The 18367-nt window shown below is 37.0% G+C and overlaps 1 long non-coding RNA gene across 1 annotated transcript; it reads left to right on the forward strand.

The window, feature by feature from the left end:
* The first annotated feature begins 73 nt into the window (after positions 1 to 73).
* On the forward strand, positions 74 to 1529 carry LOC129738719 (uncharacterized). The gene is made up of 3 exons (XR_008735617.1): positions 74 to 959; positions 1024 to 1216; positions 1409 to 1529. It is a non-coding gene; the product is annotated as an uncharacterized LOC129738719 (long non-coding RNA).
* The last annotated feature ends 16838 nt before the right edge of the window (positions 1530 to 18367 follow it).

Here is an 18367-nt window from a genome sequence, read left to right on the forward strand (position 1 = left end):
ATAACATTTATTTTGCATTACTTACACGGAAAAATTGAGTTATGCATAAAATGTATTGCAATTACACTTTCATTTTATCTAATCCGTTGTTGTTCAAAATTTGTATAACCCCGATTCAAATCTGAGTAGTTTTAGGTAGTCAATATGCAGATGTGAACTAAAATTCAATTATTCATCTCTGTATAAAATGTTGTTGTTGTTGGAATCCATTCAAAGGGATGTCAAAGCGAAAAAAAGAAAAAATATTTAAACTTTTGGATGGTTACGGAGGAACAATCCAACCATTTTTTCCTCAAAGAAACTGTAAATTGATAACAAGTTAAACAAAATTTATTTTTGTTAGCTGGATATGTAGCTTCTCTTCATCTAAGCTTCGGAAACTGGTGAGTAGATGTATAATTTCTTCGAACACTTTCATTTTCTTTATTATTTTCATGTAGTGCTCAGATGTTATTGATTTGGAAGAAGAAAAATCTCTACCCCGGAGCTGTTCCATATGCATAAGAAAACAAGAAAGGGAGTGCAAGATAAGGTTATCCCGTTTTACTTGAGCTGCAGCTAGACGGCTGCTCCCGATGATTCAGTGAGATAAATAAAAATATTGAATGCAATAATTGAATTACTCAAAGCTATCCGTTATGTTTTTAGTGCATCCACTGGAAGAACCTGGGTGTTCAAGGACATTGAAAAATATGCGACGGTCCGAGGTCGCAGTGAAAAAGTGGACGGCCGAAACCGTACAGAAAAAGTCCTGAAATAGGTGGTTCGAGTCGAACTCTACAATCTAGAGGAATACATCCAGGAGGAATCAGTCAGAAACATCCCGGTTCGAGTAAACATGACAAGGAGCTGCTAAAAAAGAGAGTCCTGTGAGGACAGCAGAAAACAGCATTGGAATCTGCTGACAGCGGAAGCTTGTAGGACAGGAAAAGAGGCTTTCAATAGAAATTTTTCAAAAGGTAATTATTATGCTTTTTTTTTACTACAATAGATTCTCCTCATTGGTTTTTTTTTAAACTTTAGCACGAATGTTTGAAAGTGCGAACCAGTGCTGAGGAAGCGCAGACACTGCAGAACATGCTGGGGAACTACCTGGACCATGAGATAGTGGGTCTGAATGGAAAAATTCTCGGAGCCTATCCAGTTGAACCTTCGGTAGATGTGCATCAAAAAGTCCTACCAAAAGCTTGAGGGAACAGCCGTTTAATTCTAAAAGGTATCTCAAGAAACTTAAGTGGATAATTTTGATTTTCAATAAGACATAACTTAAGATTCCAGTGTAACAAAATTTTAGAATTTTTGTTAAAATTTCAATTCAAATAGCACTGTTTTTTTTAAATAATTAGTTCGTTACAATTCTAACTAATTTGTGTGCTTTGACAAAAATTTAATTAAATTCTCTTTACAGATTCTTCGTTCCCCTCTGGGATGGGCAGCATAGACGTAATCAGTACCGGATGTTGGATGTTCCATGTTGGTTGAGCCATGATAGTTATTCAGTAAAATTAAAAAAAAAAAATATTCCGACCTCTAGCCGGTGTCAGTGATGACCATGCAGTCATGAATATTCAATAAAGATTTGAATGCGACGCAAATAAATTTATTTTTGTGTTTTTTTGGCGAAATTTCATTTATTTTGACTTTTCTGAAGAGATCTTGAAAATGCATGGGCATCCCCATGTCAAAATATACAGAATTGACTAACTGGCTGAAAGCTTTCAAATGTGTAAAAGCTTTTTGCTCACGCTAGTTGTAAAGCGCCCAAACATAAAACTAAGTGGAGACACTTTTCTCGAATCTGTATGGATTTTTATACAGAACAGAGTAACTTTGTTTACCGTGTATGACAAATTTATGCTTATTCAACACTTTTTTCTTTCAAGAGCTATCTAGAAGCAGCAGAAAGTCATCGAATCGGATGGTAACATGGCGAGGCGTTACATTCCATCGTCCGAGAAGCGCCCTCCTGCAGGAACATCCGATCTTCATCGAGATGAAAAAGCTGCTTCAGGAGGACCCCCGTCTGTTGCCATCGCTGCTCCAGAAGATCCAATCGAGTAATCCGGATCTGATGGGTAGCATTTGGGAAAATCAGATGAAGTTTTTGGCACTTTTGAATGATGGGACCGATGAGCTGAAATAGGAAAATAGGCGCAACGTTAGGCGCCTGAGCAGCATGACGATAAGTCCGACGAAGACTGTTGATTGTCCGGAATGTATTGAGCCCCTGAAGGATTCTGCAGGTGATGCTGTCCAATTGCTAGTCATCCTCAAGTGCAGCACCCGAATAGCAAGAACCATGGTATTAAGATAACTGAACAATGATTTTCAATTTAACAATCAATTTCATCGTAGTTTCTAAATATCTTTCAACCGGTTTTAATTATGAAATCACCATAATTTACAAAGTCACAAAATACTTCATAGTTGCCGAAAATGACAGAAGTACGGTATCACTATCATTTTCTTGTGATTATTATTGTTACAGTGTACTTCATGGTAAAATGTAAATCCAAACGTACTTTAACTTTTGCTATTTCTACACATTTACAATTAACCGTGTCGAAGCTAATTTACGCGCGTTTTCTGCGGAAGTTTTCTCTTGTGCGGGTTAATTTTTTGATCGGAACTACTTAATCCGGGAAAATTAGGATTTTTTTGCGGATATGATGACGAATCGGACGTGATGGGCCCATCTGCGGTGGTGATGGTAAGTACTTTTATAGCATATTTATATTGACTAATAATCTGATAAAATCCCATTCTTTCTAGAAGCTGACGTGTAATTCCGCAGTTCCAAATTCCGACGAGGGAAGCTTTATTGGAATTAAACTGATGGATGCCGAGAGTCTCTACAGGATGGAAGTCCGAGTCTCTGGCCTAAACGTGATCAACGAGTGATTAAGTGTGTGAAGTGTTACGAGTAAGTGTTAATAAAACTTTAAAACAAATTATTTGTTTTCAGTTTAATTAATCTGCAAAAATGATGACAAAACCAAAAAACAAGTAAACAAATCTCAACGTGTACACAGATTTTTATTTCAGTGGGTAAACAATAAAAATCATCATATTTTTAAGGTTTTATTGTGAAAAACTGGAAGCTGAAAGAACCATGAATATCATATTTTTCAGCTTTTCAATATATGGAAAATCGCCATTTTTTTCATGGTCACGCTGCATAACAATACCCCTTTTTCATGGTTATTTTCGTCAAAACGGTGAAATGTATGGTCGAAAAATATGAACTTCAATGTGCATTCACGGTATCGAGGACGATCATAATCATTGTGTAAACCATACAATTTATGGTCTGTGAATATGGAATTCATTGTTTTTTCACGATACAATCCTATTCGGGCAAAGCTCCAGCTCAGCGCTGCTCGTGGGTGGTGGTGAAGGTAGATTAACTGAATATGTTAATATTGAAAAAGGCTTAAGCAGTATTTACATGATGCAACAGTTATTTGAAAAAAAAATTCAAACCATAAAATCGTTTATCATTTAATCATGAAAATTATCAATAGCAGAATTTATAGCATTCCTTTAGCAGAACCGATTTACTTTTATTTTCATCCAACACTTTTCGATTGGAGGGAAACAAAATAGCTCTTTGGATAAGGTAACAAGAATAAGGAACAAGCAACATCCGGTTTAGGGTTTTGGTTGTTTGTTCCACCCTTTAAGATCCTTTCTATCATAACGGTCAATGAAAAGTTTTTCTTTTTCGGAACATACGGATAGACCGAACTGTATTGTAATTTTATTATAAAAAAGTGTTTAGAATACACATTAATTCATTGAATATACTCATATCATTGCTTTTTTCCGAAAAATCAATTTAAATATAAAAAAATAAACTAAACCCCAGTACAGTTTTGAATCTTTTGATCTTTCGTTTACGATTGGCTTGTGCACATACACACTTTTTTGCCATCTGATTTTTTATCTCTAACACCTGGCATCCCTGGACCCCTTTTTTCGTAAACACTACAGCCAGCTGTCAAAACTTTTTTCAATATGGCGGAATGGCGATTTGGCATATGAGATCACCATACTAGAGGCATCATGGTCCCGCTGACTTTCCAGCAAAATTTCCAGCAATTTCAATTGCTGGAAAAAACAGCAAACGTTAATGCTGGTTTCCAGCAATTCAAATTGCTGGAAAATCAGCAATCCAGATTGCTGGAAACCAGCTATTTCTTTCAACACAACCAGCAGTATTTAGTATGAAATTTATATTTCAATTCAAAATTAGAGTTTAATATTGGCTGTGCATATAAGAAATAAAAACAATTATTTTCTCCCATTTCCAATAAGGGATTAATTTATTTTCCAAAAAAAACTTTTTTTTTCACAACTTTCTAACACCGGCTCTGGGGCGGCAGCTTTGTGCCAAAATGTTGATCGTCCGCAACCTGTAAAAATAGTTTTGATTAGTATCTTTGTTGCATTGAAGTTTAAGTTAGATTATAGTTCTTAAAATAATATTATACGATACGAGCGATTGGCAAAATTAACACATTGAAACCCATCCCCACGTCGAATATGATTAGCGTGTATGGAAAATTAAACCAATACTAGACAAAAAATGCCAAGCGTGCAGGTTTGGGTTCAAGGCACCCAATTCGGGGAAAAGCAAACGGAGCGTGCAACAAAGGTTGTCAGAAAATTGCCACGCGGAAAAAGGGAGAGCTCGGCATCGTTTCCCGCGAGAAGAAGAACGGTCGGTTGGCGCGTGGTATTCGGGAAAGTTTCTGGCGCCGCGTGGACAGATTCGCGCGTTACCTACCTTCTACCTTTACTCTTTTCCATCGCTTGGTGACGAAGTGGAAGAAAAACTAATTAGCTGAGAAATCAACAGCTAGAAAGACGACAAGCACGATCTGGTCGTCAGTGAGCTGCTCGACGTGGGATAATAGAGCTTGAAACGAGCGCGCAAATAAATAACCTCAGAATTTAGTGTGATAAGTGATTTTGCGCTTAACATTGTGTGTCTTGGCTTATCCAGTCGTGGCGGCTGGAATAAGAGGCTCTTTTTTCCTCCCCTCATCGCCGATCATCAACCGGCGCGGCAATTTCGGGCAGCGGCACGCGAGCCGAAGAAATCAGCAGCCCCCTGGTAGACCCCAGGAGGCGCGACATAGGTAGGGCGGCGGTATTTTCTTGTGGCGCGACGATTCTCCACACAAAAGGCATATTCCGTGCTCTTAAATCGCTTTCTAGTTCGGTCGATCGGTTGCGATTGTCCCCGAAAGATACACGGGAGTGTTCCGGATATTGTGCGCGAGGGACGACAAGGATTTGTGGCTGTAGTTTTTCCTCCGGAGGAGGGCGTCGAATGCACGTGCAATTTTCTTGCCAGCAGAACTAGTGCTGGATTACGAAGAGAGAAGGAAAAAAGAAAGGCAAGCAGTCCGCCATCCAAGACACGCACCACCAGCGCGTCATCCGAGACGGAACTGGCACTCGAGGCGCAGATGCAGGAGTACCACCAGCAACAGAAGAGTGAGACACCGCCGAACGTGAAAGCCTCTCGCCAACAACAACAACATCAGCAGCCCCCTGGTAGACCCCAGGAGGCGCCACAGAAGTAGGGCGGAGGCGCAACAACATCAGCAGCCCCCTGGTAGACCCCAGGAGGCGCCACAGAAGTAGGGCGGAGGCGCAAACAACAGCAGCAGCCCCCTGGTAGACCCCAGGAGGCGCCACAGAAGTAGGGCGGAGGCGCAAACAACAGCAGCAGCCCCCTGGTAGACCCCAGGAGGCGCCACAGAGGTAGGCCGAAGAACGATAGCGGCGCTAAGGTGCTACCAATCGGCCCCAGTCGGAGGGCGGCCGAGCAGCAGCAGCGGCAGCGGCGGCCAAAATTAAAGATACCGGGAGAGCGTGAGTTACCCATACAGCGAGCGATAGTAGATCGTCGTAGCGAAGCGAATCTATATACGTGAGGCTACAAAAACAACATAGAACATCACAGCGAAGAGAGTGAGTTACATCGTGCGATAGTGGATCGCCGTAGCAAAGTGAATCTGCATACGCTAGGCTACCTACACTCAACAGCAGCAGCTCTTGGATCAAATTCAGACTGTGAACTGTGAGCAGCATTAGTGAGTCATCGACGACAGTGAGAATCAACGTTGCATAGTTAGTGCTAACGGTTATTCTACCAAACGTGTGGCGCTTGAGGTCGGTACATTAGTGTGGCTTTCCCACAGGTCGTACTGCAGGTAGTAATTCCATCTTTTGAGTGAGCATAAAATATTAAAAGTTGTTTTTTTTTCTTCTTTTGGATTTACACTGCATAGTATTTTATTGCAAAGTATATTTAGCTAAATGGCGGCCCCCAGTATGATCGGAACGATTGACCACTATCATGTGGGCAGGTCGTTCCAGAATTACGTGGAAAGGTTTGAAATATTATGTGAGCTAAATAATGTATCGGAAGCGTCCAGGAAATCGTGGTTTATTTCATTCAGTGGCGACTTCGTTTATGATGAAATCAAACTACTTTTCCCCAATGAGGAAGTTAGTAACCTGCAATATAGGGATATTATCACCAAATTGAAAGCTCGTTTTGATAAAACGCAACCAGCCTTAATGCATAGATACAAATTTTACAACAGATTTCAAGGTGTTAGTGAAAATTCGGAAAATTTCGTTTTGGCTGTTAAACTTTTAGCAGAAAAATGCAATTTTCGAGAATTTAAAAATGAAGCAATAAGGGATCGGTTGATTATAATATTATATTATTGTTATTATCTTCGAGATAAATTTCTGCAGCAAAAATTGCTTATGGATGACGATCGGGAGTTAGATGAGGTAGCAAACTTAATCATCAATAGCGAGCTAGCTGGGGAACGCGCGAAGATTATTGGTGAACACAGCGATGTTAATGCGGATATTTTTTCCATTAAAAATCGTTTGGGCCGTCGTGAGCGTTTTGAAAATCAGCGTTATCAAGGCAGAACTAATTATAATCAGAACAATTATGGGAGAGTTGATAGAAATAGATCGAGAAGCAGGAGTTTCGATAAAAACGGTAGTAACGATCAACATTTTCATAGTCGCAAACAGTTCAATCATTCTAGAGCGGTTTGCAACAAATGTGGTCGATCGGGACATCTGCGCAGGGATTGCTGGTTTGAAAAAAAGAATGTTCATTTTATTGAAAAAGAAGAAGAAGGGAAAAACGTCTCTCCTTCTGATAAGTTTGATAGACTGCGTCTGAAGGATTCTAGCGCAGACACCAGATACCCAGACTGACCACTGAAGGCTGATTTTGGCGCTTGTTCCGCAGCGCTATCTACGGGTTATCGTGAAACTAACGGCAACATACACAAAAGGAAAAATCTCGATATATCACACACACATTTGCATTGTGCTATTTGTTTTTTTACATCTAGCGAAGAACACGGTCGTTTTTGATTACCTACTTTTGATAGAAAAAAATAACACGATATATTACTAACGATCTTATGCTCGCGCTTCAACGATGTGATTACGATATCGTTGTTCTGACAGAAACATGGCTCCATCCCAAAATTAACAATGCCGAATTTGCCGCCAACTACACAGTTTTTCGATGTGATCGTAATCCTGAATCCAGCAATTTAAGCCGTGGTGGTGGAGTACTCATTGCTGTTAAACATGACATTGTCTGTAAATCCGTCAACCTAGTCCATTGTAACCGACTGGAACAAGTAATTGCCCGTATTGTACTGGATCATCAGGTATTATTTTTGTGTGTAGTGTATCTGCGCCCCAATAGTGATCCTGTTTTCTATGACCTTCACGCCGAAGCTATTCAGCGAATTTCCGACAAAGCCTCTATTGATGATTTAATTTTGGTTTTGGGGGACTACAACCTACCGAATCTTGTATGGACCTTGGATGAAGATGTAGACGCTTTCATCCCAAACAACGCATCAACTGAATCCGAATGCATTCTTGCTGAGAAAATTCTAGGTTCTGGATTAAAACAGATAAACGACAACTATAATGTTCATGGTAAACTACTTGACCTCGCTTTCGTCAGTGACACAAGTTCGTTCGATGTTTGCAATTCACCGTCAGCACTTTTAAGAATTGACACGCACCATGCACCGTTTATTTTAAAACTTGACAATGGCTATGCATTCAGCTACCCCGAGCGTGTTGTATCTCAACAATATGACTTCCGTAACTGTGACTTCGAAGCTTTGACCAACGCTCTTGAAGAAATTGACTGGACCACATTGCTAACATACACAGACGTTGACGACTCCGTTTCTTGTTTCTATGAACACATATATGATACCTTAGCAATGTTTGTCCCTAAGAAAATAACAAAACCTGAATCGACAACCCGAAAGCCGTGGTGGAATAAGCATCTCAGGCTGTTGCGAAACCGCCTACGCAAAACAAGAAAACGTTATTTCCGTTCAAAATCAAATGAGGACAAACTCATGCTTTCGGAAGTGGAAAAAGAGTACGAACGTACCCAGGAATTCTATTTCCGTCAATATATTGATCGCACTCAAAACGAACTCAAAACTAATCCAGCTGCATTTTGGTCGTATATCCGTAGCCGCAAAAATACGAATAGGATCCCTACTGACGTTACCTACTCCGGCAAAACCGCAGAATGTCTCACGGATTGCGCAAATTTGTTCGCTGAATTTTTTCGATCGGTCTTCCATAATGATAATGGACTTCTCCCTCCGTCTGCAGCATCTTTACCGTCATACAGCGTAAACATGCCTCCACTTGTTTTATCTGTTGTTGATGTCTACAATGCACTGACTGCAGTGAACTCCTCCAAAGGACCAGGACCTGATAATCTGCCACCGTTGTTTTTTAAAAATTGTGCATCTGCTATAGCGATGCCTCTTACTAGGATTTTTAATTTATCTCTGTCTTCCGGAACATTCCCGCTAGTTTGGAAAACGGCGTCGATTACACCAGTACATAAAAGCGGCAGCACACATTGTATAGAAAACTATCGGCCAATCTCGATCCTCAACTGTTTAGCAAAAGTTCTGGAGATTTTAGTGTACAATGCTGTTTACCCATCCGCTAAACAATTAATTGACGATGCTCAACACGGATTTATGAGAAAACGGTCAACCACCTCCAATTTGATGTCATTCACTAATCTCGTTTTGCCAAAGCTCGAAAGACGTCAACAAGTTGACGTAGCTTACATAGATTTCTCTAAAGCATTTGACCGAGTGCCTCATAAACTTGTGATAGAGAAACTCAGACACTTGGGACTCCCTGAATGGATTATTAAGTGGCTGGAGTCGTATCTAAACTCCCGCTCAGCTTACGTCCGAGTAAACTCCGTCTGTTCTGTGAACTTTGTGATACCTTCTGGTGTTCCCCAAGGTAGTCATCTTGGGCCACTTATATTTATCATGTTCGTGAACGATTTGTGCTATCAGCTGACCTCACAAAAGCTATTTTACGCAGACGATTTAAAGCTTTTTCGCCAAATCACGACACCACTTGACTGTATTTTACTGCAGAATGATCTAGACGCTGTTCTAAGGTGGTGCAAGTTGAACGGGATGTTGGTGAATGTGGAAAAGTGTAAACTAGTGAGTTTCTCAAGATCACGCAACTTGCTTCTCCATAATTACGTCATGAATGATTGCTCTTTGGAAAGGGTCGACACAATTAAGGACCTAGGTGTAATTTTTGACAGTCGGATGAGATTCCACACACACGTTGCCACCACAATCGCAAAGGCGTACGCAATGCTTGGCTTTCTTCGTCGAAACACTGTTCATTTCAACGATATTTATGCTTACAAAGCTCTTTATTGCTCGATTGTCAGAAGCATTCTCGAGTACGCAGCTCCTGTTTGGGCCCCGTATCAATCAACTCTTAGCCAATCCATCGAAGGTGTCCAGCGAGCCTTTATTCGCTTCGCTCTACGGCAATTAGGATGGAATCCAGAAATCGCAACACCTTACGAACACCGATGTAACCTTATACACTTAGAAACGCTGTCCCGTAGAAGGAAATTCTTACAGTGTCTTTTCACATATGACATTCTGAGCGGCAACATCGAAAATAGTGAGTTGTTACAAAATGTCCATCTATTTGCTCCTACACGCCCACTTCGAACTCAACAGCTCCTTTGGATTCCCGCTCACCGAACAACGTATGGATATTTCAACCCAATGGACACGTGCAGCCGTTACTTCAGTGAGTGTGCCAGCATTTTTGATTTTGGCATTTCAAAACAAATGTATAAAAATAGGTTAAGACAATTTTTAGCTCAATAAGTCTGTGCGAAATTATCCTTCGAAGACATTAAATAAATAAATAAAATAAATATTTTGAAAACCACTAAAGAACCTTTTTTGAATTGGAGCGCATTATTAACCAAATGTGGTTAGAATTCAACCATAAAGCTTATAAAAAATACATCGACTTCGACAGAAATGAAAATTGACTGAAAACTTGAGATTTTCTGCTCCACTTCCGTTATTTTATGACATCTTTGGTTTCATTTGTAAAGATCACTTTAAACAGCAAGACTTCGTAAACCCTGAAACCTCCGTCAAGGGTAAGTTCAAGTTTCCCGAGTAGAAAAATATTGTGACAAACCCAATTATTTTTAAATAGTTATAAAACGATCTAGGACTTGTTGAGAAAACGACATATGACATCGTATATCATTCCACTGATTGTATATTGCAAAACTACAGTATATTGAATGTGGATTTAAATTATATTACTGTTTAGAACTGTTAAATCAGTTGAATGGACGAGATTCTTACAAATTTTTGTTGAACAATCTGTTTCAGTTAGAATTTATCAAAACCCTTCACCTAGGAATTGCCGCATTTATACGGGTTTACAAAAACTGAATAAAACAAAAGTAGACGTGATATTTACAAAATTTGTAAAGCAATGTTTTGTTAACAGAAGAAGCTTAATGAAAATCGCACAACGAAATATACCATTAAGCCACCATCTACAACAATAAACCGGTGTCAGATTTTTATTTAATTTTTCCTCCAATAAATCCTAAAAATTCCTTTTCTATGAAAAATTGAGTCACATTCGAAAAATGTCTTCTTTTTAAAATATCTAACTAAACTACACTCAACGAAATCGACACATTGTGGCTATGTGTGAGCCTATATAGATTTTCGCAATTTGTGTCTCACATGTAGAGTATGTGTCCCGCATATAGTCGAAAACATCGAAAACTTTATGTGTGGGCGACACATAATGTGTATGTGGTGAAACAAATGTAAGTTATAAAATTTGTCATATGGCGGCCATTTGTTAAGATTATTTCTTTTAAAATCATTTTTGTTTGGAATTGTTTATTTTATGTTACTTTTCAAGTAAAAATTATAAGACTGAGTGATATCACTTTAATTTATTACCCTTTAACAGCCAATTTTATTTTTTCTGATTTCTCACCCGACTCTTCCGCAATAGATTTTTTTCCTCTTCCACCCGGCGAGATATTTAAAAAAAAACACTGTTTTGCACCGACCTCGCCCGCTGCTGTGCTCTGGTCCTTCCATCGAATGATTCGGCATGACTTTCCTGCTTACTTCTCAGGTTTTTGTTCTTTATTTGATGCAGATTCTGGAAAAAATGTAAAACAAACTTTATAAAAGTTAATTTAGAGTAGCGTACAATCAGTTTACCTGCGCGTAACTTTTGAAGCGATAACTTCCGCAAACGATACTGCCCGAACAAGCCAGCGGGTATTTGGCCCTTTTCTCCACTCATTATGGAATTTTGATTGCCACCGTGAATGTAAAGCAGAATTGCCATTGCATAGATCGGTATACGGGCCAAATAGAACCAGGCGAGTTCCGGAAGTGTACTTTTTCGGCACTGTGTTGTTGACCTTTTTCACAGGGTATAACTGGCATTATTCCTTTCGAAAACACTGTACCCATTCCGAAGCCACTGATTAGAACAATCTTCCTCCGACCGAGGGCATTTTGAACAGGATTCCAAGTTTTTCTTTACAGGTTCTACACGACCATAACAAGCGAGTTTTGCGAACGCCATTTTGAAAACATCATCAGAAAAAAATCATCGACGACAAATTCGATGATTTTTGGCTAGTCGCACACGCTCATTTTATTTCACCCGGTCCGATATATTCCTTTCGCATAAAATTTATGTGTGAAAATATTGGTTTTTATTTTATTCATTTAAAATTTATTAATAGAAGAGTTTCAGAAACGTATGTGCGGATTCACATATTCTTTAAATGTCATTTTTTTGCAGTGTAGGATATCAAACTAGCCTTTAACTGCCCACTGGAAGAGGCAGTTGTGGAAAAAATATTTTTGGCTACGAGATGATGCATTTCCCATCAAATTTAGTACAATTTCTAACAAAGTGCGTTGGTTGATATAATGATGATTCTTGACAAACAATCTCAATTATCCGAGTCTGTTTATTTTTCGATAATTTTAACTTAGTTTTTCCTGTTCTGTTGTTAAGTTATTTTTTCATTATTATTTTTTTGGTTAAATTTCGAACCATTTTTTGAATATCGCACGTGTAATTGATTCTATCCATGGGTAAAATAAAACAAACGTGAATTCGTCACATCAAAATCTAAACATTAAATGAATTCACTCACACAGACATACGATATTTGACATTCCATAAAACGACAAGAAAATAAAAATGACTTTAGTTTGCATCAAGATAGAACTGTTCTTTTACCATTCAAAATTTGTTTTGGTGGTGTGGAAAAGCATTGAAATCGATATATAAGTTTAGTTACAGCGAAATTATTTCTTATTTACTGGGCATCGCTTAAGGAACATTAAAATGACCCTTATTCAAAATTCTAGTTTTTTGAAGAATGGATTCATTTATTAAACTAATTACTTTCGAAATATAGTTGTAACAAAATTTTGAATCAAAGAATTTGGTTGAATGTCAAAGGTGAAAAAATTTCGGAAGCAAAGAGAAATGGATTTGAAACCTACATTTCGAAATATTCCAAATTCTGTGCAGTTTTCAACAATTTTTTTTTCGAATAAAACATTTTTAAGTTGACATTTCTCACGCGCACTTGCTCTCGTGTAAGGATTAAGAAAGGGAAAAAATTCTAAAAACATGGTCGCTTTTATTTCCAGCCCATGCAGTCAAGAATTATGCCAAAAACAGTTGTATTTTGACATTTCTCACGCACATTTGAGCAGGGAAAAATACCCGGTCGACAAACACGGTTACTAACACCCGTTTCTGAGGTTATTTTTCCAAAAATTTATGAGTTTTAGTGAAACTACCAGCATTATATCACGAACACTTCCAGCGGCAAATAGGATTTAAGATCTTATCAATACATTCATCACATTTAAATATTATTCAATATATATCAATAACTTATTTCGCTCCTCAAACCTATCTAGGTACGAGCCAAGAAACAGTTAAAATAAATTAGAATTCAAGTTTTTCAAGGAGATATATATAGTTTGTATTTTTGGTCGCAGTCAACCTTCCAGATTAAGACGAACAATTCCGTACTCAATGAATTATTTATAACAGACATTATTATTTTCATACTGTTACTCACCCGGATAAATTAATTTTGAAATCAAAACTGAATCTCAAAATTAATTGGCTCTGAACTAAGGACCGCTATAACGTTGCGTTTGTATCTTTTTTCATCTCAATCGATCAACAGTCATTGTTTGTATAACATTCATCATATGATACAGTAAATTAAAGTAAACAATTAACATTGAAGACAAAAACGATAATGAAAATATTTGAGATAGAATTTCAAATACTAATAGGTGATTTAATCAAGACGGTTTTAATTTGGCTTGTTAATTATCAAGTGTAATTTTTTTTCTTGATGAAGCACAGTAGTTTCACGATGCCCCGACAGATGGCGTATGATTCTGGGCGACTTGTAGTTGTATGGATTCAAGCGCCACTGATCAGTCTGGGTATCTGGTGTCTGCGATTCTAGTGAGGAAAGCGAAATAGATTGTTTGATGATTTCAAATGTTAAGGGCATCCGCAGCAATCGCGAGCAAAGTGAAAATGCTCACGAGTTTTATGACTTTCATACCGCACCGGGGGTGAGTATGAAGGTGAGAAATATAGGGCCGTTGCCGTCGGGACCCAAGATAGGTAGAGAAGAAGGTAAAACATTGCGCTTAACCTCAATCGACAGAGCCGTGTAAACGCAGGGTAAAAAATAGTTATGGAATTTCGAACGATATGTATGGGATTTGAAACAAAATTACAATTTATGGAAAATCGCGAGGTCTTATTGTTCAAATAAGTATACAGTCGCATTCTTTGAAATAACATGTGTTGAAATTGGTAAAATTTATGTTCTAATGCTTTCAATATTCTGACTACGAGACAGTTTTTTTTGGAAATTTAGCAGAATTTCTGCAAAACATTCGAATTTCGGAAAGCATTTTCGCAAATACACGGAGAAAAAAGACGACAGTTGTTCCAATTATTTCAGCTTGTTATACCAATAATCGAAATGCAGTTGATTTTTTCGCATTCAACTTCTTATATAATAGATTCAACTACAAACTTCTAATTGTCCTTACGCAATCAACTATCAATATAATGCAATCAATAGTATGATTTATTTTATGCATTCAACTATAAACACAATAGATTCAACTACACGCGGAGAATAAGCCGACTAGTTGATCCAATTATTTTAGCAAATCATTACCAATATAAAAGTGTATTTGAATGTAAATTTTATCTGTTAGGATCAAATATTCATACAGTTGACTTTTTTCAATTTTCTTTATTTGAACCTAAATTTGAGTTCCCGTACGCAAGAGTGCATCCTTCATTGGTAAAAAAGAAAAAAAAATGGCCAAATACGCGCGCGGTAAAATCTGAAAATTGACTGATTTGATTGAATATTACAATTATTCTGTTTTCCCTTAGGTTACCAGTAATCTACAACAAATTTCCGGCATCATCTAGAGGAAATCATCATTGGACGTCAGCCCTCCTTTTCATCATCAGCAGCAGCTCCAAGTTTAAAATTAATAGGACCAGGTGGACTTCCAGCAAGCACCGCTAGCGGAATGACCATCGAGCGAAGCACCGGAAAAGATCTCAGCAGCAGTAGGGACAAAGGCGGGATGTGTTTCCAGGTAATAATATTAATGTGAATGATTTTAAGTGGTTTAGATGGTGTTTTTTTCTCCTTTAGTGTCGACCCAGAAAGTGGCTGCATCATCATGATAGTGTTCGAAGTTCCCGGCGGAAAGAAGGAAATTGCTCGGTAGACGTGTTACAAAGACAGCAACCGGCGAGACTCAACTTTCGTGTAGATAAAGTGCGTGCCAACGGGATGCTAACGGGATCATCCGTATTTTTACGGCAACATCCAAAGAGAAACTTCCAGCAGCAACCGGAAAATTCAAAATGTCAATGGCTCCGGACTTCGACTGGATACATGGCTGAAAGCGAGCAATTTTTTTGTGAAATTTATCTATTTTAATAAATAATAAAATGTATTTGAAAAGAAATATAACTTTTAACATTGTAAAATCTATCACACCAATATTGTTGAAAAGATAATATCTATAGTTAAACGTAAAAAAAACAAAAATACTCTTCTACTTGAATCCATTATAGCTATAGTTGAATGCAATCAATCAACTACACAGTAGTAGTGAAATCTATCATTTTCATAATTAAACGCGTACTTTCAATTACACAACTGTAGTGGATTTCATCATGATTATAGTTGAATGCAAATAATTAACAATACATGAGTAGTTGAATCTATAGCATCTAGAATTGACTGAATCAAAACACCCAAACAGCCAACAATATGTATAGTTTAATTTTTAATAATTATACCCGCATAATTAAAAACAGTTGGGGATATAGTACTAACTATTAACTTAATATATTGGTAGCAGTACCAGTATGAAATATCTTCCAAGTATCATTTCATTATACATGTTCAAAATTTTATTACCTCAATAAATTATGACAGGATCGTATCAGTGACAGTGACAATATGATATATGATTTAGTAAGTATAGTATAATAAGAGAATAAAAATTTGCAACCTTTGAATATTGTCTCTGGACCTTATCCAGGACTCTAACAGTGTACGACAAAGTTTCCTTATATTTTCTTAGCATTAGACATTAAATTAAAAAAAAAAACAACATTGACAACATTGTATGAGTTAGACAAGTCGTTATCATTTCACCTCTTGCGGATAATAACTAATATTGTTATTTTAAGATGTAGTTGTGAGCTTATGCATTTTTTCGCTCTTGGGTTCAGCATCTGCTAATTTTCACTTCACTTCGTTAAAATTTGTGTCGGCAACCCCACGCCAGGTTCGGAACTGAAAACTGTGTTCAAAATGGCTCCGAAAAAAAAGAATCACGCTGAGAAAAACACACAGAACGCGAAAAGTAAGTAAAACTATATTATATTATCGATAAAAACTAGTGAGATTAAATAAAACTAATGAAATTACAGAAACAAAGATCTCTGCTGAGCGGAGAGCGGAAAAAAAATCTACTGAAAGGCTGAACAATGCAGATCTGCACAAATAGGTAAGATTGTATAATCCATGTATAATATCAGAAATAAAAAATAAAAATCTCAACATTTAAATTTTTTAATTTTATTTTATTTTTTGTGGGAAAGAATTGGAACTATATTGGTTATGGTACAGGGAAGCTCTTTTTAAAAATATTTTACAATATGCGGAACGTATGATTGAGCGTTATTTTTACTACAAACTACTATAAGCAAACTATATCCATTGAAGTTGATGAAATCTATGATTTTGTATTCCAACGTAGCTAGAACATTCAGGTAGATTGTTTTGCTCGCCAAAAGTGGATGATATTTTAACCGTATCCAATAATGTAGCATGAAATATTTGTTCGAAAAAATCGCTCTTTTTGAATGGTAAACATGCTTAACAGCCCTTTCCCCATATGGTACTTTAACAGATAATCATAATACAGATTGTTAATATGGTCTGTGTTATTGTACATATACTGTTCACTTTACAATAAACGATAACGTTTAGAGACAATATAGAATATTCTCTATATATTGTAATTGATTATGCGGGTTACTACCCGCATAATTAAAAACAGTTGGGGATATAGTACTAACTATTAACTTAATATATTGGTAGCAGTACCAGTATGAAATATCTTCCAAGTATCATTTCATTATACATGTTCAAAATTTTATTACCTCAATAAATTATGACAGGATCGTATCAGTGACAGTGACAATATGATATATGATTTAGTAAGTATAGTATAATAAGAGAATAAAAATTTGCAACCTTTGAATATTGTCTCTGGACCTTATCCAGGACTCTAACAGTGTACGACAAAGTTTCCTTATATTTTCTTAGCATTAGACATTAAATTAAAAAAAAAAACAACATTGACAACATTGTATGAGTTAGACAAGTCGTTATCATTTCACCTCTTGCGGATAATAACTAATATTGTTATTTTAAGATGTAGTTGTGAGCTTATGCATTTTTTCGCTCTTGGGTTCAGCATCTGCTAATTTTCACTTCACTTCGTTAAAATTTGTGTCGGCAACCCCACGCCAGGTTCGGAACTGAAAACTGTGTTCAAAATGGCTCCGAAAAAAAAGAATCACGCTGAGAAAAACACACAGAACGCGAAAAGTAAGTAAAACTATATTATATTATCGATAAAAACTAGTGAGATTAAATAAAACTAATGAAATTACAGAAACAAAGATCTCTGCTGAGCGGAGAGCGGAAAAAAAATCTACTGAAAGGCTGAACAATGCAGATCTGCACAAATAGGTAAGATTGTATAATCCATGTATAATATCAGAAATAAAAAATAAAAATCTCAACATTTAAATTTTTTAATTTTATTTTATTTTTTGTGGGAAAGAATTGGAACTATATTGGTTATGGTACAGGGAAGCTCTTTTTAAAAATATTTTACAATATGCGGAACGTATGATTGAGCGTTATTTTTACTACAAACTACTATAAGCAAACTATATCCATTGAAGTTGATGAAATCTATGATTTTGTATTCCAACGTAGCTAGAACATTCAGGTAGATTGTTTTGCTCGCCAAAAGTGGATGATATTTTAACCGTATCCAATAATGTAGCATGAAATATTTGTTCGAAAAAATCGCTCTTTTTGAATGGTAAACATGCTTAACAGCCCTTTCCCCATATGGTACTTTAACAGATAATCATAATACAGATTGTTAATATGGTCTGTGTTATTGTACATATACTGTTCACTTTACAATAAACGATAACGTTTAGAGACAATATAGAATATTCTCTATATATTGTAATTGATTATGCGGGTAGTTAGCCGAGAATCAATCAGAAA

This window comes from Uranotaenia lowii, chromosome 1 (assembly GCF_029784155.1).
Source record: "Uranotaenia lowii strain MFRU-FL chromosome 1, ASM2978415v1, whole genome shotgun sequence".
Taxonomy (NCBI): domain Eukaryota; kingdom Metazoa; phylum Arthropoda; class Insecta; order Diptera; family Culicidae; genus Uranotaenia; species Uranotaenia lowii.